This window comes from Oncorhynchus clarkii, chromosome 25 (genome assembly GCF_045791955.1).
Source record: "Oncorhynchus clarkii lewisi isolate Uvic-CL-2024 chromosome 25, UVic_Ocla_1.0, whole genome shotgun sequence".
Classification (NCBI taxonomy): domain Eukaryota; kingdom Metazoa; phylum Chordata; class Actinopteri; order Salmoniformes; family Salmonidae; genus Oncorhynchus; species Oncorhynchus clarkii.
Window position 1 is genome coordinate 43,477,329 of NC_092171.1, and position 25,847 is coordinate 43,503,175.

At 44.1% G+C, this 25,847-nt stretch overlaps 1 protein-coding gene across 2 annotated transcripts in view; it reads right to left on the minus strand.

The window, feature by feature from the left end:
• Window positions 1-2,055, minus strand: part of LOC139383553 (papilin-like) — an 89,112-nt gene extending 87,057 nt beyond the window's left edge. For both annotated transcript variants that reach the window (XM_071128132.1, XM_071128131.1), the window contains exon 1: window positions 1,815-2,055. The gene's annotated coding sequence lies outside the window, so the exon portion shown is untranslated. The remainder of the gene's footprint in view (window positions 1-1,814) is intronic.
• Between the last annotated feature and the right edge of the window lie 23,792 nt (window positions 2,056-25,847).

The window sequence follows — 25,847 nt, forward strand, 5'->3', positions numbered from 1 at the left end:
ATGGTTGGTGGGTGGACACTCCATGTGATTGGGCTAGAGGGGTAGAGTGGAGCAGAGCGGGAGGCTGGGGGGGGCAGAACGGAGAGGCTGGGGGAGGGGCAGAGCGGGGAGGCTGGGGGAGGGGCAGAGCGGGGAGGCTGGGGGGGGCAGACTGGGGAGGCTGGGGGGGGGCAGAGCGGAGAGGCTGTGGGGGGCAGAGCGGGAGGCTGGGGGGCAGAACCATCTTCTTAGCTTTGCTTTTCCTCAGGGTGCTTTTTCGTTTTTCAGTTAGTCATTCTTGTGTTTTCATCTTATGTTTGTTGTGTAGTCACGCCTGCCCCCGCTCCCCCTATCTGGCTCTCGACGGTCCATCATTACACACACACACACCTGTCACCAAGGTTACGCGCATCAGCGATTCACGGGACTCACCTGGACTATTTTACTTCATTGATTGCATCCCCTCTATCTGTCACTTCCTCAGTTTCTTCCCCGTGTCTGTCCAGACGCTGTCCTTGTTCTGTTTTACTTCCAATATGTATTCAAATGTTCACTCCCTGTACTTGCCTCTCGTTTACCAGCGTCTGTCCTTACAGTAGTAAATATTTCAGCATTTATTTGTATAGTTTTTTCTCGTTTTTTTTTTCCTGTAAAGCACATTGCGTTGCATTCCATGTCTGAAATGTGCTGTATAAATAAAGCTTGATTTGATTTGATGCTGCCAAGACGTCTGGGAGGCAGTGAGGGGCCGAGTCAGGGGCAACATAGCGGACACTGCTCGGGACTGATCTGACTACCCATAATTGCACTCACTTGAAGCTTGTTATTGGTGTCAGCGTCTCTATGAACCTATTGTGCTCAACCTGTTAGGGCAAGGATTCAACTCTCACTAACGCTTCGAACACTCCCGACAGCATCATTGCGTAAAATAGCACGCAGCATCATCTGGATATGTGTGCAACAACAGTTCAACATTCACCTCCTGCTACCATTTCTGTCAAGCCGTTTACGCATACTGTCGATAAATCCAAAGTATGCGCCACACCGAACGCACTGCAACCTGCCTCCGCAACGCAATTCTGCAAGGCAAACGCAGCTTCATGGGAAATTAATGTATTTCTGGTGTACTACAATGCAACAACACAATCGGTTGTGATCGAAGCGTAACACCATCAATGGACTGAGCTGCACGAACTCTGTAGTCACAGACCAGACCCATTCCTTGTCCGCAGTAGCAAAGACACATACATGTAAAAACACACTTCACACACACACACACACACACACACACACACACACGTGAGCGCGCGCGTCGAATACACGCACGCACGCGCACGCATACATACTGTACACACACTGAAGGAATGGTCCATCAAAAAAGTAATGCATATTGTGAATACCTTATTTAATCAGTGTTGTGATAACAGGATAAAGCAAGTACAGTTAAGTGTTTTTGTGTGTACATCCTGAACACTAAGTATTGCATAGAATAAAATAGAAACAGGGAATTTTCTTTGGAGTGAAAAAAAAAGTGATGCTGTCCACACTGCCAGTCTGTGCATGCTGCTGTTATTAAGAGTCCTGCAGCAGGGTGGAGATAGCCAAAACCCTGTGGGGGAAACTATTTGCCAGAAAAAAAACTATAGGTAGCCTCGGTTTATCATCGGTGAGTTCTGCTAACGTTAGTTCATTTGTTAACTCGGAAATAAATAGCCCAGTAGTAGGTTACAAATGTAAAAAACAACTCTTAGAAAAGTCTTGGTTTTCCAGAAACTACCCAATAATTGTTTCTTACAATATGCCTCAAAATCGTAATAAAAGTTGGTCGAATTTACCTGTTGAGCGTTTCTGCGTCCCTTGAACTCTCCAAAAACACCTTGTGTATTTTCGCTGCGCTGGTGTTGTGGTGCCTCCGGTGTACAGGGGAGGGTTTTAGTTCTGGAGTATAGAGCCCTGTCTATGTCGTAAGACAACCCCTGTTCTGAACAGGTTCTCTAGCTACTAGACACTTCTACTTTCTCTTTTTAATACCAGTATATTGAAACCAGGAGAAACAGTCGAGTCCATAGCCACTGGAAGTAGTTTGTGGGTGCTGCAAATTGTTTTCTTCAAAGAGGAGAGTTACCCGCGCAACAGACGCCTATTTTTAAAGGCTCAGTCCACTACTTTTGTGGGGGAGGAAACGTTTTACTTTTCGTTCGTGGGGGGTGGGGTGCTGCAGTACCCTTACTTCCAGCAACTATGGTCCAGTCGGTGTTAAAAACCTCCTCTGTCAGCGTCACTCAGGCTAACCGCATCTTGCCTTATCTTCGTGGTGGTGGTTACATTGCGCCTATGTGCAGAACTCAAATCGAGACTTTATTTTTGAGGCTATAATTTCAAATTGTAAAACAAATAACTGTTAATGAAAGTTTGAAGATTTAAATATCCTTCTTCTCAGAATGAATATTCAGGATTAACTTTGAATTTGTTATTTTCGTTTTTACATGCCAGTGGTTGTAGCATTACAATGAGTCTAGCATGGGGCGACAGGTAGCCTAGTGGTTAGAGCGTTGGACTAGTCACCAAAACAAATGTTGGATGGAAACCCCGAGCTGACAAAATAAAAAAATATGTTATTCTGCCCCTGAACAAGGCAGTTAACCCACTGTTCCCCAGTAGGCTGTCATTATAAATAAGAATTTGTTATTAACTGACTTGCCTAGTTAAATAAATAAAAATATATAAATAGCAGTGTCAGGTTATGTGTCATATCACATTTATTACCAGGGTGTTACAATTACTAATATACATTTGTGTTTGTGCTGTCTTGCCAATGTCAACTCTTACGGGCGTTATGTTTGGTGGCCAATGACAAATAGGAGTTGTAAAGACAGCACAAACAGGTCTTGGACCAGGCTAGGAGGCTACCTGTAGCCCTCTGGGTAAGCTCCAGTATACTAGGCAGGTAGCTCCAGTATACTAGGCAGGTAGCTCCAGTATACTAGGCAGGTAGCTCCAGTATACTAGGTGGGTATGCTCCAGTATACTAGGTGGGTATGCTCCAGTATACTAGGCAGGTAGCTCCAGTATACTAGGCTGGTAGCTCCAGTATACTAGGCTGGTAGCTCCAGTATACTAGGCGGGTAAGCTCCAGTATACTCGGCAGGTAGCTCCAGTATACTAGGCGGGTAAGCTCCAGTATACTAGGCAGGTAGCTCCAGTATACTAGGCGGGTAAGCTCCAGTATACTAGGCAGGTAGCTCCAGTATACTAGGCGGGTAAGCTCCAGTATACTAGGCAGGTAGCTCCAGTATACTATGCAGGTAGCTCCAGTATACTAGGCTGGTAACTCCAGTATACTAGGCGGGTAAGCTCCAGTATACTCGGCAGGTAGCTCCAGTATACTAGGCTGGTAGCTCCATTATACTCGGCAGGTAGCTCCAGTAGACTAGGCTAGTAGCTCCAGTATACTAGGCAGGTAGCTCCAGTATACTAGGCAGGGAGCTCCAGTATACTAGGCAGGTAGCTCCAGTATACTAGGCACGTAGCTCCAGTATACTAGGCAGGTAGCTCCAGTATACTAGGCAGGTAGCTCCAGTATACCTAACCCTAAATCAGGTCTCAAAAGAGCTGGTTGTGTTTTCTACATTTTGGAGACATTAATTATTTATTTATTTTATTTAACTAGGCACATCAGTTAAGAATACATTCTTATTTACAATGACATCCTTAAAACAGTGGCTTAACTGCCTGTTCAGGGGCAGAACAACAGATGTCTTACCTTGTCAGCTCTGGGATTCAATCTAGCAACCTTTCGGTTACTGGCCCTACGCTCCAACCACTAGGCTACCTGCTGGTTACTGGCCCTACGCTCTAACCACTAGGCTACCTGCTGGTTACTGGCCCTACGCTCTAACCACTAGGCTACTTGCTGGTTACTGGCCCTACACTCTAACCACTAGGCTTCCTGCTGGTTACTGGCCCTACGCTCTAACCACTAGGCTACCTGCTGGTTACTGGCCCTACGCTCTAACCACTAGGCTACCTGCTGGTTACTGGCCCTACGCTCTAACCACTAGGCTACCTGCTGGTTACTGGCCCTACGCTCTAACCACTAGGCTACCTGCTGGTTACTGGCCCTACGCTCTGACCACTAGGCTACCTGCTGGTTACTGGCCCTACGCTCTAACCACTAGGCTACCTGCTGGTTACTGGCCCAACGCTCTAACCACTAGGCTACCTGCTGGTTACTGGCCCTACGCTCTAACCACTAGGCTACCTGCTGGTTACTGGCCCAACACTCTAACCACTAGGCTACCTGCTGGTTACTGGCCCAACACTCTAACCACTAGGCTACCTGCCGACCCTCCGCTCTAACCACTAGGCTACCTGCTGGTTACTGGCCCAACACTCTAACCACTAGGCTACCTGCTGGTTACTGGCCCAACACTCTAACCACTAGGCTACCTGCCGACCCTCCGCTCTAACCACTAGGCTACCTGCTGGTTACTAGTCCAACACTCTAACCACTAGGCTACCTGCCGACCCTCCACTCTAACCACTAGGCTACCTGCCGACCCTCCACTCTAACCACTAGGCTACCTGCCGACCCTCCACTCTAACCACTAGGCTACCTGCCGACCCTCCACTCCACTCCACCTTCCTCCTCGGCAGTTAAGGATCATAAAAGGAGAGAAATGAAATATACCAAAGTAATACATCTGAGGTTGAACATGTCAACCATACACTATAAATAAGGGGTGTCATAAAGCCTAAAGCATGAACGGCTTCAAGGCAGATGTTATAATCACCAACAATTAGTTGTGTTTTCCCACACATTTTGGAGAATTTTCCTTTAGGAAATGAAGTACAGAAATGGGAAAGAAACCAGGAGAAGAACTAAATATAATCCAAAAGAAAGACCTTATAAAGAGACGTTTAGACGTTGACATGTTAATATTTGTTGTGACCATTGATCTCTTGTTAAACTATCACTTGAGAAGTACAGAGAGGATCAGTTAGTTAGTAAACAGAGACGATTAGTTAGTTTAGTAAACAGAGACGATTAGTTAGTTTAGTAAACAGAGAGGATCAGTTAGTTAGTAAACAGAGACGATTAGTTAGTCTAGTAAACAGAGACGATTAGTTAGTTAGTAAACAGAGACGATTAGTTAGTCTAGTAAACAGAGACGATTAGTTAGTTTAGTAAACAGAGACGATTAGTTAGTTTAGTAAACAGAGACGATTAGTTAGTCTAGTAAACAGAGACGATTAGTTAGTTTAGTAAACAGAGAGGATCAGTTAGTTAGTAAACAGAGACGATTAGTTAGTTTAGTAAACAGAGACGATTAGTTAGTTTAGTAAACAGAGACAATTAGTTAGTTTAGTAAACAGAGAGGATCAGTTAGTTAGTAAACAGAGACGATTAGTTAGTCTACTAAACAGAGACGATTAGTTAGTTTAGTAAACAGAGAGGATCGGTTAGTTAGTTAAACAGAGAGCTTATTTTGGGTTTTAAAAAACAGGAAACCGCCAGAGCCCGTACAAAGACTGTGTTTAAGAAAACTACCTCCATGTGTTCCCAGAACCGGCTTCCCCTCCCCACCACGTCTCTTTCAAGGGTGAGGTTTCTCTCCTCTCTTTCGGGTGGAGGGGGGGGGGGGGGTTGAGGTCATTTTACTAGCACAGTGATTTTAGCTTCAACTCGTTTTTAGGCAGAAATACCGAAAACAAACTGCTATTATGTACAGCCCAGTAGTACCTAGTGGTAGATCTGCTCTGTGGAATTATGGGTAAAATTACATTTTTATTTGTCGCATGCGCCAAATACCTTACCGTGAAATGCTTACTTTACAAGCATTTAAACCATCAATTCAAGAGCCACTATGAGATTTCGCCCTCCGTATGTAAACAGACTGAGCGATATAACATTCTCAATAAAGACCAATGGGTAGCTGTCACATAATCGTCAAGATCTTTATTGCAATCTTTCTCTTCAATTACATTTTTGTTGTTGTTGAATCGTTCAACTTGATCATAAAAGCTTGGAACTTTGATACATTTGTGTAGTTTGGGACCTGGATGTTTTCCCGAAATTATGTCATTGAAATTGTAGGGAAAGCATGTAATGGTCTCTGATGAAAGACCAAATAAGACAGTAGTACTATAAAGTGGTCATTACTCAGACTTGGGTCTGTGATAGCTAGAAGGGGAAGACTTGGGTCTATGATAGCTAGAATGGGAAGACATGGTTCTATGATAGCTAGAGGGGGAAGACTTGGGTCTATGATAGCTAGAATGGGAAGACTTGGGTCTATGATAGCTAGAAGGGGAAGACTTGGGTCTATGATAGCTAGAAGGGGAAGACTTGGGTCTATGATAGCTAGAAGGGGAAGACTTGATAGCTAGTCTATGATAGCTAGAGGGGGAAGACTTTGGGTATATGATAGCTATGATAGCTAGAAGGGGAAGACTTGGGTCTATGATAGCTAGAATGGGAAGACATGGTTCTATGATAGCTAGAGGGGGAAGACTTGGGTCTATGATAGCTAGAATGGGAAGACTTGGGTCTATGATAGCTAGAAGGGGAAGACTTGGGTCTATGATAGCTAGAAGGGGAAGACTTGGGTCTATGATAGCTAGAAGGGGAAGACTTGGGTCTATGATAGCTCGAAGGGGAAGACTTGGGTCTATGATAGCTAGAAGGGGAAGACATGGGTCTATGATAGCTAGAATGGGAAGACTTGGGTCTATGATAGCTAGAAGGGGAAGGCTTGGGTCTATGATAGCCAGAAGGGGAAGACTTTGGTCTATGATAGCCAGAAGGGGAAGACATGGGTCTATAAAAGCCAGAGTAAGAAATGGGGATGGAGGGAGAGAGCAATCAGGGTCCATATTCACAAAGTGACTCATACTCTATGACAAAGTAGAATAGCCATTGTTCATTTTTGTCATGTCTATCCTATGTATCCCCATAGATGTAGGTACAAAAGACTATAAATAATGAAAACTCTGTGATTGCCAAGTGTCCATCTGATCTCCTGTATACCCCAAGCAGTTCCACGGCCGGACCTGGCTCAATGCAGTGATGTAATCCTCTGTGTGTCGGGGCGTCTTGATTTCCTCCCGCCACCGTCTGAGCGTGCATGGCATAGAGGTGGATAGAGGGTGCATTTGATGGTAATCTAGTAGAGGGGTACTCAACTCTTACCCTACAAGGTCCGGAGTACAGCGGATTTATTTGTTCTATCTGATCGTTAATATCACCCCACCTGGTGTCCCAGGTCTAAATCAGGCCCTGGTCATTAATATCACCCCACCTGGTGTCCCAGGTCTAAATCAGGCCCTGATCCTTAACATCACCCCACCTGGTGTCCCAGGTCTAAATCAGGCCCTGATCCTTAATATCACCCCACCTGGTGTCCCAGGTCTAAATCAGGCCCTGATCATTAATATCACCCCCCCTGGTGTCCCAGGTCTAAATCAACCCCGGATCCTTAATATCACCCCACCTGGTGTCCCAGGTCTAAATCAACCCCGGATCATTAATATCACCCCACCTGTTGTCCCAAGTCTAAATCAGGCCCTGATCCTTAATATCACCCCACCTGGTGTCCCATGTCTAAATCAGGCCCTGATCCTTAATATCACCCCCCCCCCCCCCCCCCCCCTGGTGTCCCAGGTCTAAATCAGGCCCTGATCCTTAATATCACCCCCCCTGGTGTCCCAGGTCTAAATCAGGCCCTGATCCTTAATATCACCCCCCCTGGTGTCCCAGGTCTAAATCAGGCCCTGATCATTAATATCACCCCACCTGGTGTCCCAGGTCTAAATCAGGCCCTGATCATTAATATCACCCCACCTGATGTCCCAGGTCTAAATCAGGCCTTGATCCTTAATATCACCCCACCTGGTGTCCCAGGTCTAAATCAGGCCCTGATCCTTAATATCACCCCACCTGGTCTAAATCAACCTAGTTAAATAAAGGTTACATTACAAAAAAACAAAAACAAACAACAACAAAAAATGAAAAGGGGAAGAATTAAAGAAAGAAGAAAAGAAAGAAGTGGAACTGTCTTGGAGGTCCAGATGGGCTCTAGTAAATCTCTATAGAACAGGACCTCACGTGTTCATGCACCAGGGTGTGGTTATTGTCAGGCAGTGAACACGTGATCACCCAAATCCAGTATCGGATGTTTTTTTTTGTTTTTTTTTGTGTGTCTAATCAACACTATCACACTTACCAACCAACCCAGCCACTGTAATTTGATAGATGCTTAAGCTTTCCTTTGAGGATCTTCCAACCTGGCTGTTACTAACTATAGGTTGTTGTTTTTTTCCTGTAGAACACCATGTGAGCACAATGATGGCAAACAATTTCCTATTTAGTGCACTACTTATAGGGTATAGGGTGCCAGGTGGGACTATAGGCCCTGGTCAAAAGTAGTACACTAAATAGGGACTAGGGTACCCTTTTAAATGTCTCCTTTACAGTTTACCTCAGAGCTCTCTAGCCCTGTTCCCAGAGAGCCACCATCCTGTAGGTTTTCACTCCAACCCTATTCTAGCGCACCTGATCCAAATAATTAGCTGGTTGAAAAGATGAATCAGGTTAGTTACAACTGGGGTTGTAGCAAAAACCTACAGGAGGGTATCTTTCCAGGAACAGGGTTGGAGAGCCCTGGTGTAAACCTACAGGAGGGTAGCTCTCCGGGAACAGGGTTGGAGAGCCCTGGTGTAAACCTACAGGAGGGTATCTCTCCAGGGACAGGGTTGGAGAGGCCTGGTGTAAACCTACAGGAGGGTAGCTCTCCCGGAACAGGGTTGGAGAGCCCTGGTGTAAACCTACAGGAGGGTATCTCTCCAGGAACAGGGTTGGAGAGCCCTGGTGTAAACCTACAGGAGGGTAGCTCTCCAAGAACAGGGTTGGAGAGGCCTGGTGTAAACCTACAGGAGGGTATCTCTCCAGGGACAGGGTTGGAGAACCCTGGTTTGGTATACCTCATAAACCACGGTGGCCACAAGGATGGGCCCTCTGCTAGAATCCACAGTCCCCACATCCTCTCCTCACAGAAATCCCCAAACCTGCTGTCTTGGTCATTGCATCTAAATACAGGGTTATAGTTACACACTAAGCCACAGCATTTAAGTTCACATTGTAATTACTTTCCTTTACATTTATCCCATCCTCGACGTCGGTTAAAATGTACACACACACACACCTTTACATTCATCCCATCCTCGACGTCGGTTAAAATGTACACACACACAAATTATACAGTCTATACATTTAGAAGAACAAACCACACCAACCTTACATGACATGCCAAACCCTTGCCCTAATTCATTTGAACAACTCAAACCCCGCAAAAAACAGGCATTTTCCTTTTGCATATTACATAACCCATCCTCGTTTTTTCAGACTTTTTACCCACTTTCTCCCATCCATCTAATAACCCACCCTAACCTTCTCACCCACCGTCAACCCCTCCATGCTCCCTTTTACACAGTCCTTTCTCCCTCTCCCTCTCTCTCCTCAGAGCCAATTTCAACCGTCATCTCCTTCGCTCTTTCTCACAGTTGCTTGCTGAGTTTGCGTGCCTGTCTCTCCTTGGCGTCAAAGGCGTACTTTGTGTCCTGTAGTCGTTCTATAATCTCCTTGGCTTCCTTCATGTCCAGAGTTAGCTGACTATATTTCTCCAGAAGCTCCTGGTTCTCCCTGCGGAGGTCCACCACCAGCTGGCTAAGCTCCTCACTCTGCTTCCCACAGTGGAGCTTCAGAGCCTCCATCTCCGTCAGGGTCAACTCCATACGCTTCACCAGACCCTCCAACTTATCCTTCGACGACATCTTGTTGTCCTTTGCCAAGTCGGGTTAAAGCTTCTTCTACTCAAAGTGTAGATGGAGAGTTTCTACAGGTGGTCGTTCAGTTTGTTTTCGTCAAGCTTCTTGTACTCACTGTGTAGATGGAGAGTTTCTGCAGGTGGTCGTTCAGTTTGTTTTCGTCAAGCTTCTTGTACTCACTGTGTAGATGGAGAGTTTCTGCAGGTGGTCGTTCAGTTTGTTTTCGTCAAGCTTCGTGATAAGCTTCTTGTACTTGTATAGACGAGAGCTTGTTGAATTCCTCACTTTGTGGCCTAAGCTTCTGCAGGTGGTCGCCTGATTTGGCTGAAAGACAAAAGGTGTTAAAGGAAGCTGCTATCCCAGGTGGTAAATTAGGATATTCGTCTCCTCTCAGGTTGACCAACGTCTGTGTTGGTTGGTTACCTGTTAGTTACTGGTCCTGTCCTGTCCTGTTCCGGGGGGGGACTATTTAAAGCCTAATCCCCTAGTCCCTGCGTGTCTCACATTGGGCCGCTCCCTCCTCCTCACTCCGTCTCTAATCCCGTTAGTGGAGAGCTATCCTGGGCTACAGCCCACGTAGGGTTACACGTAGACGCACATCACAATGACAGTCACAGCGCCTTACAGGACCTACACACCCTCCCACACCGAGCCTGATCCAGAGCACATTCTGTCTACAGAGGAAACTGTCACACCTCTGTCCTACCCACAGAGCCTAGTCCATCTCCAGAGGAAACTGCCCCCCCCCCCCCCCCCCCAGAGAGAATGACAGCTTACTTCTTATAGCCTGCTCCTGAACCCGACAGCACTAAGCACCTGAGCGGGCATGTGAGAGTTAAAAGGAAGCCATGATAGCCAAATGTAAATCAAGATGTTCATATGGAGTGCGAAATAAAAAGTTGACGGAGTGTAGGGCCTCCACATCTGGATCTCACCGCTGTCCTGGGCCAGGTTGGGTTTCCAGTGACTTCCATCCCAGTACTGTTTCAATGGTTTGGTAGGAGGTCTCAGTACTGTCTGAATGGTTTGGTAGGAGGTCCCAGTATTTAATTTTACCTTTATTTAACTAGGCAAGTCAGTTAAGAACAAATTCTTATTTTCAATGACGGCCTAGGAACAGTGGGTTAACTGCCTTGTTCAGGGGCAGAATGACAGATTTGTACCTTGTCAGCTCGGGGGTTTGAACTTGCAACCTTCCGGTCCAACGCTCTAACCACTAGGCTACCCTGCCACCCCAGGTTAGTATTGTCTCAATGGTTTGGTAGGAGGTCCCAGTACTGTCTGAATGGTTTGGTAGGAGGTCCCAGTACTGTCTGAATGGTTTGGTCGGAGGTCCCAGTATTGTCTGAATGGTTTGGTAGGAGGTCCCAGTATTGTCTCAATGGTTTGGTAGGAGGTCCCAGTATTGTCTCAATGGTTTGTTAGGAGGTCCCAGTACTGTCTGAATGGTTTGGTAGGAGGTCCAAGTACTGTCTGAATGGTTTGGTAGGAGGTCCCAGTACTGTCTGAATGGTTTGGTCGGAGGTCCCAGTATTGTCTGAATGGTTTGGTAGGAGGTCCCAGTATTGTCTCAATGGTTTGTTAGGAGGTCCCAGTACTGTCTGAATGGTTTGGTAGGAGGTCCAAGTACTGTCTGAATGGTTTGGTAGGAGGTCCCAGTACTGTCTGAATGGTTTGGTAGGAGGTCCCAGTACTGTCTGAATGGTTTGGTAGGAGGTCCCAGTACTGTCTGTCTGAATGGTTTAGTACTTATAGGACACATCACTGCACTCTATACTCCTCTGTAAACTGGTCATCTCTGTTTACCCGTCGCAAGACCCACTGGTTGATGCTTGTTTATAAAAACCTCTTAGGCCTCACTCCCCCCTATCTGACATACCTACTGCAGCCCTCATCCTCCATATACAACACCCGTTCCGCCAGTCCAATCCTGTTAAAGGTCCCCAAAGCACACACATCCCTGGGTCACTCCTCTTTTCAGTTCAGCGACTGGAACGAGGTGCAACAAACACTCAAACTGGACCGTTTCATCTCCATCTTCATTCAAAGACTGGTGCCAGGTTTCCTCCAGACGTGACACTTGGCATTCAGGCCAAAGAGTTAAATCTTGGTTTCATCAGACCAGAGAATCTTGTTTCTCATGGGGACTTTTGGCAAAATCCAAGCGGGTAGTTGTGCCTTTTACCGAGGAGTGGCTTCCGTCTGGCCACTCTACCATAAACGCCTGATTGGTGGAGTGCTGCAGAGATGGTTGTCCTTCTGGAAAGTTCGCCCATCTCCACAGAGGAACTCTGGAGCTCAGTCAGAGTGACCATCGGGTTCTCGGTCACCTCCTTGACCAAGGCTCTTCTCCCCCGATTGCTCAGTTTGGCTGGGCAGCCAGCTCTAGGAAGAGTCGGTGGTTCCAAATTTTTCCATTTAAGAACGATGGAGGCCAGTGTGTTCTTCGGGACCTTCAATGCTGCAGAAATGTTTTGGTGCCCTTCCCCAGATCTGTGCCTTGACACAATCCTGTCTCGGAGCTCTACGGACAATTACTTTTACAATTACAATTAAACCTCAAGGCTTTGACATGTACTGTCAACTGTGGGACCTTATATAGACAGCTGTGCGCCTTTCCAAATCATGTCCAATCAATTGATTTTACCACAGGTGGACTCCAATCAAGTTGTAGAAACATCTCAAGGATGATCAATGGAAACAGGATGCACCTGAGCTCAATTTAGAACCTCATTCCAAAGGTTCTGAATACTTACAGTACCAGTCTAAAGTTTGGACACACCTACTCATTCAAGGGTTTTTCTTTATTTTTACTATTTTCTACATTGCATATTAATAGTGAAGACATCAAAACTATGAATTAACACATATGGAATCATGTAGCAACCAAAAAAGTGTTACATTTTAATTTCATATTTGAGTTTCTCCAAAGTAGCCACCCTTTGCCATGATGACAGCTTTGAACACTCTTGGCATTCTCTCAACCAGCTTCATGAGCTAGTCACCTGGAATGCATTTAAATTAACCGGTGTGCCATGTTAAAAGTTTGAGCCAGTCAGTTGTGTTGTGACAAGGTAGGGGGGGGGGGGGGGTATACAGAAGACAGCCCTATTTGGTAAACAACCAAGTCCATATTGTGGCAAGAACAGCTGAAATAAGCAAAGCTCCACATTGATCTGGTACTTCCTGTATATAGGTCCATTGTTGTGTATTTTATCTCATTCCTCATGTTGCTATTTTATCAAATAAGCTCAAATAAGTAGTAAGGAGTAATAAGGAGAAACGACAATCCATCATTACCTTAAGACAAAAAGGTCAGTCAAATGCGGAGCATTTCAAGAACTTTGAAAGTTTTCAAGTGTTTTCAAGTGTAGTCGCAAAATCCATCAAGCGCTATGATGAAACTGGCTCTCATGAGGACCGCCACAGGGAAGGAAGACTCAGATAAGTTCATTAGAGTTACCAGCCTCAGGAATTGCAGCCCAAATAAATGTTCTCAGAACTCAAGTAACAGACACATCTCAACATCAACTGTTCAGAGGAGACTGCGTGAATCAGGCCTTCATGGTGGAATTGCTGCAAAGAAACCACTACTAAAAGGACACCAATAAGAAGAAGAGACTTGCTTGGGCCAACAAACACGAACAAAGGGCATTAGACTGGTGGAAACCTGTCCTTAGGTTTGATGAGTCCAAATTTGAGATTTTTGGTTCCAACCGCCTTGACTTTGTGAGATGCAGAGTAGGTGAACGGATGATCTCCGCATGTGTGGTTCCCACCGTGAGGCATGGAGGAGGAGGTGTGATGGTGTGGGGGTGCTTTGCTGGTGACACGGTCTGTGATTTACTAGGAATTCAAGGCACACTTACCAAGCATGGCTACCACAGCATTCTGCAGCGATACACCATCAAATCAAATTTCATTAGTCACATGTGCCGAATACATCAGGGTTAGACATTACAGTGAAACTTACAAGCCCCTAACCAACAATGCAGTTTAAAAAAATACAGATAAGAAAAATAAATAAAAGTAACAAGTAATTAAAGAGTAGCAGTAAAATAACAATAGCGAGACTATATGCAGAGGGGGTGCCGATACAGAGTCAATGTGCGGTTAGTTGAGGTAATATGTACATGTAGGTAGAGTTATTAAAGTGACTATGCATAGATGATAACAACAAAGAGTAGCAGCAGGGGGGGCAATGTAAATAGTCTGGGTAGCCATTTGATTAGGTGTTCAGGAGTCTTATGGCTTGAACGTTTTAGAAGCTGGTAGAAGCTGTTTAGAAGCCTCCTGGACCTACTCGATGCTCCGGTACCGCTTGCCGTGCGGTAGGAGAGAGAACAGTCTATGACTAGGGTGGCTTTGAAAATGTTTAGGGCCTACCTCTGACACCGCCTGGTATATAGGTCCTGGATGGCAGGAAGCTTGGCCTCAGTGATGTACTGGGCCATTTGCACTACCTTCTGTAGTGCCTTGCGGTCGGAGGCCGAGCAGTTGCCATACCAGGCAGTGACGCAACCAACTATGCTCTCGATAGTGCAGCTGTAGAACCTTTTGAGGATCTGAGGACCCATTCCAAATCTTTTCATTCTCCTGAGGGGGAATAGGTTTTGTCGTGCCCTTTTTACGACTGTCTTGGTGTGGTTGGACCATGTTAGTTTGTTGGTGATGTGGACACCATGTGGAACTTGAAGCTCTCAACCTGCTCCACTGCAGCCCTGTCGATGAGAATGGCGGCATGCTCTGTCCTCTTATTCCTGTAGTCCACAATCATCTCCTTTGTCTTGATCACGTTGAGAGAGAGGTTGTTGTCCTGGCACCACACGGCCAGGTCTCTGACCTCCTCCCTATAGGCTGTCTCGTCGTTGTCTGTGATCAGGCCAACTACAACTGTTGTGTCATCGGCAAACTTAATGATGGTGTTGGAGTCGTGCCTGGCCGTGCAGTCGTGAGTGAACAGGGAGTACAGGAGGGGACTGAGCACGCACCCCTGAGTGGCCCGTGTTGATGATCAGCGTGGCGATGTGTTGTTACCAACCCTTACCACCTGGGGGCGGCCCGTCAGGAAGTCCAGGATCCAGTTGCAGAGGAAGGTGTTATGTCCCAGGGTCCTTAGCTTATTGATGAGCTTTGAGCGCACTATGGTGTTGAACGCTGAGCTGTAGTCAATGAACAGCATTCTCACATAGGTGTTCCTTTTGTCCAGGTGGGAAAGGGCAGTGTGGAGTGCAATAGAGATTACATCATCTGTGGATCTGTTGAGGCGGTATGCAAATTGGAGTGGGTCTAGTGTTTCTGGGATAATGGTGTTGATGTGAACCATGACCAGCCTTTCAAAGCACTTCATGGCTACAGACGTGAGTGCTACGGGTCGGTAGTCATTTAGACAGGTTATCTTAGTGTTCTTGGGCACATTTTCAATCCAAGATGGCGTAGCAGTGTCGTGGAAATTTCCTCTATTTACCAAATCATGGGAGCAAACCACACACAAGTCAGAGTTAGTTATCAAAGTCCATCTTTAATTATATCAGCTCTATCACAATCCTGTGACTCTCAGGCAATTCAGTGTCTCTCAATGAATTCTCTGAGAGACCCTTCTGCATTGCAACTGCCATCCTTTAATAGCAAAGAACACACATAGTCAGACAGCATAGACATAATAAATCGTTCAGCTTTGTCTCCTTACTCAAACCCCAGAACCATAAACCAATCCTCCATATCAACAGGCAAATATCAAATTGTCATTTAGATACAACCTACTCTAAATACAACCAATCCTATCTTGACAAGATCACAGAGACACACTGACTGGCACACAGACATTGTGGAGCCAAGAGATACACGCTTGACCTCTCCCCTCTCTCTAGCCCAAACAACTTAGTCTTGACATAGAACGGATACTGCAAACCCTGCCACAGTATTATACAAAAATAACATTCTTGATGAGAAGTAACTTACAAACATATGTTGAATATAAAACATCTTACATATGTTACCAACAAATTCTGATTATTCCACGACACTCCTGTTCCTCTCTCTCTCTCATTTTCAATCCAAGATGGCGTAGCAGTAAGACGCGTTTGTTTTTGTCCTATGTAAATATTCAGTTGTTTTTTTTGTAAACATTTCAATCTCTCCAATGATCATTCTGCTGCTCCCACCATGAACACCCCCCCCCCCCCAATGATCATTCTGCTGCTCCCACCATGAACATGAACATGTTTTTAAAACACCATTTTCATTATTTTATTTCACTTTGTCCTGCATGTTTGAGTTTGGAGCCTAAGGTTTTCCCACTGTACCCTGCAATCACATCGGCAACCCCGTACATGTGACCATTAAACAATCGGAATCAAGCCTCAACTGATGCACCAAGGATCCCACACAGTCATCAGAATGCCAATATGTTCAAATATATTCCACATGATTTATTAGTCTTCCAACTGTCTTCCAACTGGGGCGTAGGCATGTGACTAAAACTTGAGTTTCTATTGGTCAAATGTGACTAAAACTTGAGTTTCTATTGGTCAAATGTGACTAAAACTTGAGTTTATATGGGTTAAATGTGACTAAAACTTTAGTTTCTATTGGTTAAATGTGGTTAAATCCCACCCTGGTTTCATTCCGTTTAAGAAACGTTTTGCAACATAATCGGCAGAAGGATAACAATCCCGACTTGTTAACATGCTGTTGTTGTTACCAAAACAAATTGCCAGCCTCTCGACATTAAATAACAATATTGTAACTAAAGGGAAAGTCTCTCAAAACTCATATATTCAAGAAATACTATGATTGTTTTATTCTTGATTCATTTATTACATTTTTTTTTTTAAAAGGAATATTTGAAATGAATAATAACATAATGCAGACATCATCGTCTGCATGTGGAGACAAAGACAAGCCAACATCATCATTTCTCAGAAAGGAAAGAAAACAATTTCAGCACAATGACATCATCTCTTCATCATGACATCATCTATTCATCATGACATCATCTCTTCATCATGACATCATCTCTTCATCATGACATCATCTCTTCATCATGACATCATCTCTTCATCATGACATCATCTCAGCACAATGACATCATCTCTTCATCATGACATCATCTCAACACAATGACATCATCTCTTCATCATGACATCTCAGCACAATGACATCATCTCTTCATCATGACATCATCTCAGCACAATGACATCATCTCTTCATCATGACATCTCAGCACAATGACATCTCAGCACAATGACATCATCTCTTCATCATGACATCTCAGCACAATGACATCTCAGCACAATGACATCTCAGCACAATGACATCATCTCTTCATCATGACATCTCAGCACAATGACATCTCAGCACAATGACATCATCTCTTCATCATGACATCTCAGCACAATGACATCTCAGCACAATGACATCTCAGCACAATGACATCTCAGCACAATGACATCTCAGCACAATGACATCATCTCAGCACAATGACATCTCAGCACAATGACATCATCTCAGCACAATGACATCTCAGCACAATGACATCTCAGCACAATGACGACATCTCAGCACAGTGACATCTCAGCACAATGACATCTTAGCACAATGACGACATCTCTTCATCATGACATCTCAGCACAATGACGACATCTCAGCACAATGACATCATCTCTTCATCATGACATCTCAGCACAATGACATCTCAGCACAATGACATCTCAGCACAATGACATCATCTCTTCATCATGACATCTCAGCACAATGACATCTCAGCACAATGACATCTCAGCACAATGACATCATCTCTTCATCATGACATCTCAGCACAATGACATCTCAGCACAATGACATCATCTCTTCATCATGACATCTCAGCACAATGACATCTCAGCACAATGACGACATCTCAGCACAATGACATCATCTCAGCACAATGACATCTCAGCACAATGACATCATCTCTTCATCATGACATCTCAGCACAATGACATCTCAGCACAATGACGACATCTCAGCACAATGACATCATCTCAGCACAATGACGACATCTCAGCACAATGACGACATCTCAGCACAATGACATCTCAGCACAATGACATCTCAGCACAATGACATCATCTCAGCACAATGACGACATCTCAGCACAATGACGACATCTCAGCACAATGACATCTCAGCACAATGACGACATCTCAGCACATTGACGACATCTCAGCACAATGACATCTCAGCACAATGACATCTCACCACAATGACATCTCAGCACAATGACATCATCTCAGCACAATGATATCATCTCTTCATCATGACATCTCAGCACAATGACATCTCAGCACAATGACGACATCTCAGCACAATGACATCATCTCAGCACAATGACGACATCTCAGCACAATGACGACATCTCAGCACAATGACATCATCTCAGCACAATGACATCTCAGCACAATGACATCATCTCAGCACAATAACGACATCTCAGCACAATGACGACATCTCAGCACAATGACATCTCAGCACAATGACATCTCAGCACAATGACGACATCTCAGCACATTGACGACATCTTAGCACAATGACATCTCAGCACAATGACATCTCAGCACAATGACATCTCAGCACAATGACATCATCTCTTCATCATGACATCTCAGCACAATGACATCTCAGCACAATGACATCATCTCTTCATCATGACATCTCAGCACAATGACATCTCAGCACAATGACGACATCTCAGCACAATGACATCATCTCAGCACAATGACGACATCTCAGCACAATGACGACATCTCAGCACAATGACATCTCAGCACAATGACGACATCTCAGCACAATGACATAATCTCAGCACAATGACGACATCTCAGCACAATGACATCTCAGCACAATGACATCATCTCAGCACAATGACATCTCAGCACAATGACGACATCTCAGCACAATGACGACATCTCAGCACAATGACATCTCAGCACAATGACATCTCAGCACAATGACGACATCTCAGCACCATAACATCACGCTACTGCAACTCTCTGTTCATCATATGTGCATACTCACTTCAACCATATCTACAGTGCCTTGCGAAAGTATTCGGCCCCCTTGAACTTTGCGACCTTTTGCCACATTTCAGGCTTCAAACATAAAGATATAAAACTGTATTTTTTTGTGAAGAATCAACAACAAGTGGGACACAATCATGAAGTGGAATGACATTTATTGGATATTTCAAACTTTTTTAACAAATCAAAAACTGAAAAATTGGGCGTGCAAAATTATTCAGTTAATACTTTGTAGTGCCACCTTTTGCTGCGATTACAGCTGTAAGTCGCTTGGGGTATGTCTCTATCAGTTTTGCACATCGAGAGACTGACATTTTTTCCCATTCCTCCTTGCAAAACAGCTCGAGCTCAGTGAGGTTGGATGGAGAGCATTTGTGAACAGCAGTTTTCAGTTCTTTCCACAGATTCTCGATTGGATTAAGGTCTGGACTTTGACTTGGCCATTCTAACACCTGGATATGTTTATTTTTGAACCATTCCATTGTAGATTTTGCTTTATGTTTTGGATCATTGTCTTGTTGGAAGACAAATCTCCGTCCCAGTCTCAGGTCTTTTGCAGACTCCATCAGGTTTTCTTCCAGAATGGTCCTGTATTTGGCTCCATCCATCTTCCCATCAATTTTAACCATCTTCCCTGTCCCTGCTGAAGAAAAGCAGGCCCAAACCATGATGCTGCCACCACCATGTTTGACAGTGGGGATGGTGTGTTCAGGGTGATGAGCTGTGTTGCTTTTACGCCAAACATAACGTTTTGCATTGTTGCCAAAAAGTTCAATTTTTGTTTCATCTGACCAGAGCACCTTCTTCCACATGTTTGGTGTGTCTCCCAGGTGGCTTGTGGCAAACTTTAAACGACACTTTTTATGGATATCTTTAAGAAATGGCTTTCTTCTTGCCACTCTTCCATAAAGGCCAGATTTGTGCAATATACGACTGACTGATTGTTGTCCTATGGACAGAGTCTCCCACCTCAGCTGTAGATCTCTGCAGTTCATCCAGAGTGATCATGGGCCTCTTGGCTGCATCTCTGATCAGTCTTCTTGTGTGAGCTGAAAGTTTAGAGGGACGGCCAGGTCTTGGTAGATTTGCAGTGGTCTGATACTCCTTCCATTTCAATATAATCACTTGCACAGTGCTCCTTGGGATGTTTAAAGCTTGGGAAATCTTTTTGTATCCAAATCCGGCTTTAAACTTCTTCACAACAGTATCTCGGACCTGCCTGGTGTGTTCCTTGTTCTTCATGATGCTCTCTGCGCTTTTAACGGACCTCTGAGACTATCACAGTGCAGGTGCATTTATACGGAGACTTGATTACACACAGGTGGATTGTATTTATCATCATTAGTCATTTAGGTCAACATTGGATCATTCAGAGATCCTCACTGAACTTCTGGAGAGAGTTTGCTGCACTGAAAGTAAAGGGGCTGAATAATTTTGCACGCCCAATTTTTCCGTTTTTGATTTGTTAAAAAAGTTTGAAATATCCAATAAATGTCGTTCCACTTCATGATTGTGTCCCACTTGTTGTTGATTCTTCACAAAAAAATACAGTTTTATATCTTTATGTTTGAAGCCTGAAATGTGGCAAAAGGTCGCAAAGTTCAAGGGGGCCGAATACTTTCGCAAGGCACTGTACATGTACACACTACCTCAACCAGCCTGACTAACCAGTGCCTGTATATAGCCTCACTACTGTATATAGCCTCTCTACTGTATATAGCCTCTCTACTGTATATAGCCTCGCTACTTTTATAGCCTCTCTACTGTATGTAGCCTCTACCGTATGTAGTAGCCTCTACCGTATATAGCCTCTCTACTGTATATAGCCTCTCACTGTATATAGCCTCTCTACTGTATATAGCCTCTACCGTATATAGCCTCTCTACTGTATATAACCTCTCTACTGTATATAGCCTCTACTGTATATAGCCTCTCTACTGTATATAGCCTCTCTACTGTATACAGCCTCTACTGTATATAGCCTCTCTACTGTATATAACCTCTCTACTGTATATAGCCCCTCTACTGTATATAACCTCTCTACTGTATATAGCCTCTCTACTGTATACAGCCCCTCTACTGTATACAGCCTCTCTACTGTATATAGCCTCTCTACTGTATATAGCCTCTACTGTATATAGCCTCTCACTGTATATAGCCTCTCACTGTATATAGCCTCTCTACTGTATATAGCCTCTACCGTATATAGCCTCTCTACTGTATATAACCTCTCTACTGTATATAGCCTCTACTGTATATAGCCTCTCTACTGTATACAGCCTCTCTACTGTATACAGCCTCTCTACTGTATATAGCCTCTACTGTATATAGCCTCTCACTGTATATAACCTCTCTACTGTATATAGCCTCTACTGTATATAGCCTCTCACTGTATATAGCCTCTCTACTGTATATAGCCTCTACCGTATATAGCCTCTCTACTGTATATAGCCTCTACTCTATATAACCTCTCTACTGTATATAGCCTCTCTACTGTATACAGCCTCTACTCTATATAGCCTCTCTACTGTATATAGCCTCTCTACTGTATATAGCCTCTCTACTGTATATAGCCTCTCTACTGTATATAACCTCTCTACTGTATATAGCCTCTCTACTGTATATAGCCTCTCACTGTATATAACCTCTCTACTGTATATAGCCTCTACTGTATATAGCCTCTCACTGTATATAGCCTCTCTACTGTATATAGCCTCTCACTGTATATAACCTCTCTACTGTATATAGCCTCTACTGTATATAGCCTCTCACTGTATATAACCTCTCTACTGTATATAGCCTCTACTGTATATAGCCTCTACTGTATATAGCCTCTCACTGTATATAGCCTCTCTACTGTATATAGCCTCTCACTGTATATAGCCTCTCTACTGTATATAGCCTCTCACTGTATATAGCCTCTCTACTCTATATAGCCTCTCTACTGTATACAGCCTCTCTACTGTATATAGCCTCTCTACTGTATATAGCCTCTCTACTGTATAAAGCCTCTACTGTATACAGCCTCTACTGTATATAGCCTCTCTACTGTATATAGCCTCTCTACTGTATATAGCCACTACTGTATATAGCCTCTCTACTGTATGTGGCCTCTACTGTATATAGCCTCTCTACTGTATATAGTCTCTCTTCTGTATATAGCCTCTCTACTCTATATAGCCTCTCTACTGTATATAGCCTCTCTACTGTATATAGCCTCTCTACTGTATATAGCCTCACTACTGTATATAGCCTCTCTACTGTATATAGCCTCTCTACTGTATATAGCCTCTCTACTGTATATAGCCTCACTACTGTATATAGCCTCTCTACTGTATATAGCCTCTACTGTATATAACCTCTCTACTGTATATAGCCTCTCTACTGTATATAGCCTCTCTACTGTATATAACCTCTTTTTACTGTTGTTTTTATTTCTTTACTTACCTGTTGTTCACCTAATACTTTTTTCACACCATTGGTTAGAGCCTGTAAGTAAGCATTTCACTGCAAGGTCTACCTGTTGTATTCGGCACACGTGACAAAGTTGGATTTGATCTCTTGTCCCAGGTGCAGGTCTCTCTGCAGCGAAGCATTTAATCTGATGCAACATTTAGGCCCAGTTTCCCCAGACACATATAAAGCCTAATCCTGGAGAAAAAAACTATTTAAAAAAAATGGGCATTGTGTTTTTTTTTTTGTGTGTGTCCAGGAAACCTGCCCCCTAACGAACTAGTTAGCGTGCCTCATTCAGTGGCTACATCAGCAATGATTAACTTTTTTGCTTTCCCTTAAAAAGCAGAACAGGAGTAGCCCTGTCCCAATATATTTTGGTTTGTCATGCCTCAGAGTGAGCAGTAACAAACAGGCAGCCAGGCCACAAGAGAGAAAGGTACAGTAGACTTCTTCACCTGATAAGAGTACTACAAATAAACAATTAAACAAAAACTTTTAAACGTATGAATCTAGTGTAGATCAATCAATATAGCCTGGTCCCAGATCTGTTTGTGCTATAACACGTTAATTCCTTGTTAGTCGTCGTCATTTCCAAAAAAACACTGGGACCAGAGGCTAGTATCAGAGTCTAGATTTAGATGTAACTCTGAGAGAACAACACTGGGACCAGAGGCTAGCATTAGAGTCTAGATTTAGATGTAACTCTGAGAGAACAACACTGGGACCAGAGGCTAGTATCAGAGTCTGGATTTAGATGTAACTCTGAGAGAACAACACTGGGACCAGAGGCTAGTATCAGAGTCTATATTTAGATGTAACTCTGAGAGAACAACACAGGGACCAGAGGCTAGTATCAGAGTCTAGATTTAGATGTAACTCTGAGAGAACAACACCGGGACCAGAGGCTAGTATCAGAGTCTAGATTTAGATGTAACTCTGAGAGAACAACACTGGGACCAGAGGCTAGTATCAGAGTCTAGATTTAGATGTAACTCTGAGAGAACAACACTGAGACCAGAGGCTAGTATCAGAGTCTAGATTTAGATGTAACTCTGAGAGAACAACACAGGGACCAGAGGCTAGCATCAGAGTCTAGATTTAGATGTAACTCTGAGAGAACAACACCGGGACCAGAGGCTAGTATCAGAGTCTAGATTTAGATGTAACTCTGAGAGAACAACACTGGGACCAGAGGCTAGTATCAGAGTCTAGATTTAGATGTAACTCTGAGAGAACAACACTGAGACCAGAGGCTAGTATCAGAGTCTAGATTTAGATGTAACTCTGAGAGAACAACACTGGGACCAGAGGCTAGTATCAGAGTCTAGATTTAGATGTAACTCTGAGAGAACAACACTGGGACCAGAGGCTAGTATCAGAGTCTAGATTTTGATGTAACTCTGAGAGAACAACACTGGGACCAGAGGCTAGTATCAGAGTCTAGATTTAGATGTAACTCTGAGAGAACAACACTGGGACCAGAGGCTAGTGTCAGAGTCTGGATTTAGATGTAACTCTGAGAGAACAACACTGGGACCAGAGGCTAGTAGCAGAGTCTAGATTTAGATGTAACTCTGAGAGAACAACACTGGGACCAGAGGCTAGTATCAGAGTCTAGATTTAGATGTAACTCTGAGAGAACAACACTGGGACCAGAGGCTAGTATCAGAGTCTAGATTTAGATGTAACTCTGAGAGAACAACACTGGGACCAGAGGCTAGTAGCAGAGTCTAGATTTAGATGTAACTCTGAGAGAACAACACTGGGACCAGAGGCTAGTATCAGAGTCTAGATTTAGATGTAACTCTGAGAGAACAACACTGAGACCAGAGGCTAGTATCAGAGTCTAGATTTTGATGTAACTCTGAGAGAACAACACTGGGACCAGAGGCTAGTATCAGAGTCTAGATTTAGATGTAACTCTGAGAGAACAACACTGGGACCAGAGGCTAGTATCAGAGTCTAGATTTAGATGTAACTCTGAGAGAACAACACTGGGACCAGAGGCTAGTATCAGAGTCTAGATTTAGATGTAACTCTGAGAGAACAACACTGGGACCAGAGGCTAGTAGCAGAGTCTAGATTTAGATGTAACTCTGAGAGAACAACACTGGGACCAGAGGCTAGTATCAGAGTCTAGATTTAGATGTAACTCTGAGAGAACAACACTGGGACCAGAGGCTAGCATCAGTCTAGATTTAGATGTAACTCTGAGAGAACAACACTGGGACCAGAGGCTAGCATCAGAGTCTGGATTTAGATGTAACTCTGAGAGAACAACACTGGGACCAGAGGCTAGCGTCAGAGTCTGGATTTAGATGTAACTCTGAGAGAACAACACTGGGACCAGAGGCTAGCATCAGAGTCTGGATTTAGATGTAACTCTGAGAGAACAACACTGGGACCAGAGGCTAGTATCAGAGTCTAGATTTAGATGTAACTCTGAGAGAACAACACTGGGACCAGAGGCTAGTATCAGAGTCTAGATTTAGATGTAACTCTGAGAGAACAACACTGGGACCAGAGGCTAGTATCAGAGTCTAGATTTAGATGTAACTCTGAGAGAACAACACTGGGACCAGAGGCTAGTATCAGAGTCTAGATTTAGATGTAACTCTGAGAGAACAACACTGGGACCAGAGGCTAGTATCAGAGTCTAGATTTAGATGTAACTCTGAGAGAACAACACTGGGACCAGAGGCTAGTATCAGAGTCTAGATTTAGATGTAACTCTGAGAGAACAACACTGGGACCAGAGGCTAGTATCAGAGTCTAGATTTAGATGTAACTCTGAGAGAACAACACTGGGACCAGAGGCTAGTATCAGAGTCTAGATTTTGATGTAACTCTGAGAGAACAACACTGGGACCAGAGGCTAGTATCAGAGTCTAGATTTAGATGTAACTCTGAGAGAACAACACTGGGACCAGAGGCTAGTGTCAGAGTCTGGATTTAGATGTAACTCTGAGAGAACAACACTGGGACCAGAGGCTAGTAGCAGAGTCTAGATTTAGATGTAACTCTGAGAGAACAACACTGGGACCAGAGGCTAGTATCAGAGTCTAGATTTAGATGTAACTCTGAGAGAACAACACTGGGACCAGAGGCTAGTATCAGAGTCTAGATTTAGATGTAACTCTGAGAGAACAACACTGGGACCAGAGGCTAGTATCAGAGTCTAGATTTAGATGTAACTCTGAGAGAACAACACTGGGACCAGAGGCTAGTATCAGAGTCTAGATTTAGATGTAACTCTGAGAGAACAACACTGAGACCAGAGGCTAGTATCAGAGTCTAGATTTTGATGTAACTCTGAGAGAACAACACTGGGACCAGAGGCTAGTATCAGAGTCTAGATTTAGATGTAACTCTGAGAGAACAACACTGGGACCAGAGGCTAGTATCAGAGTCTAGATTTAGATGTAACTCTGAGAGAACAACACTGGGACCAGAGGCTAGTATCAGAGTCTAGATTTAGATGTAACTCTGAGAGAACAACACTGGGACCAGAGGCTAGTAGCAGAGTCT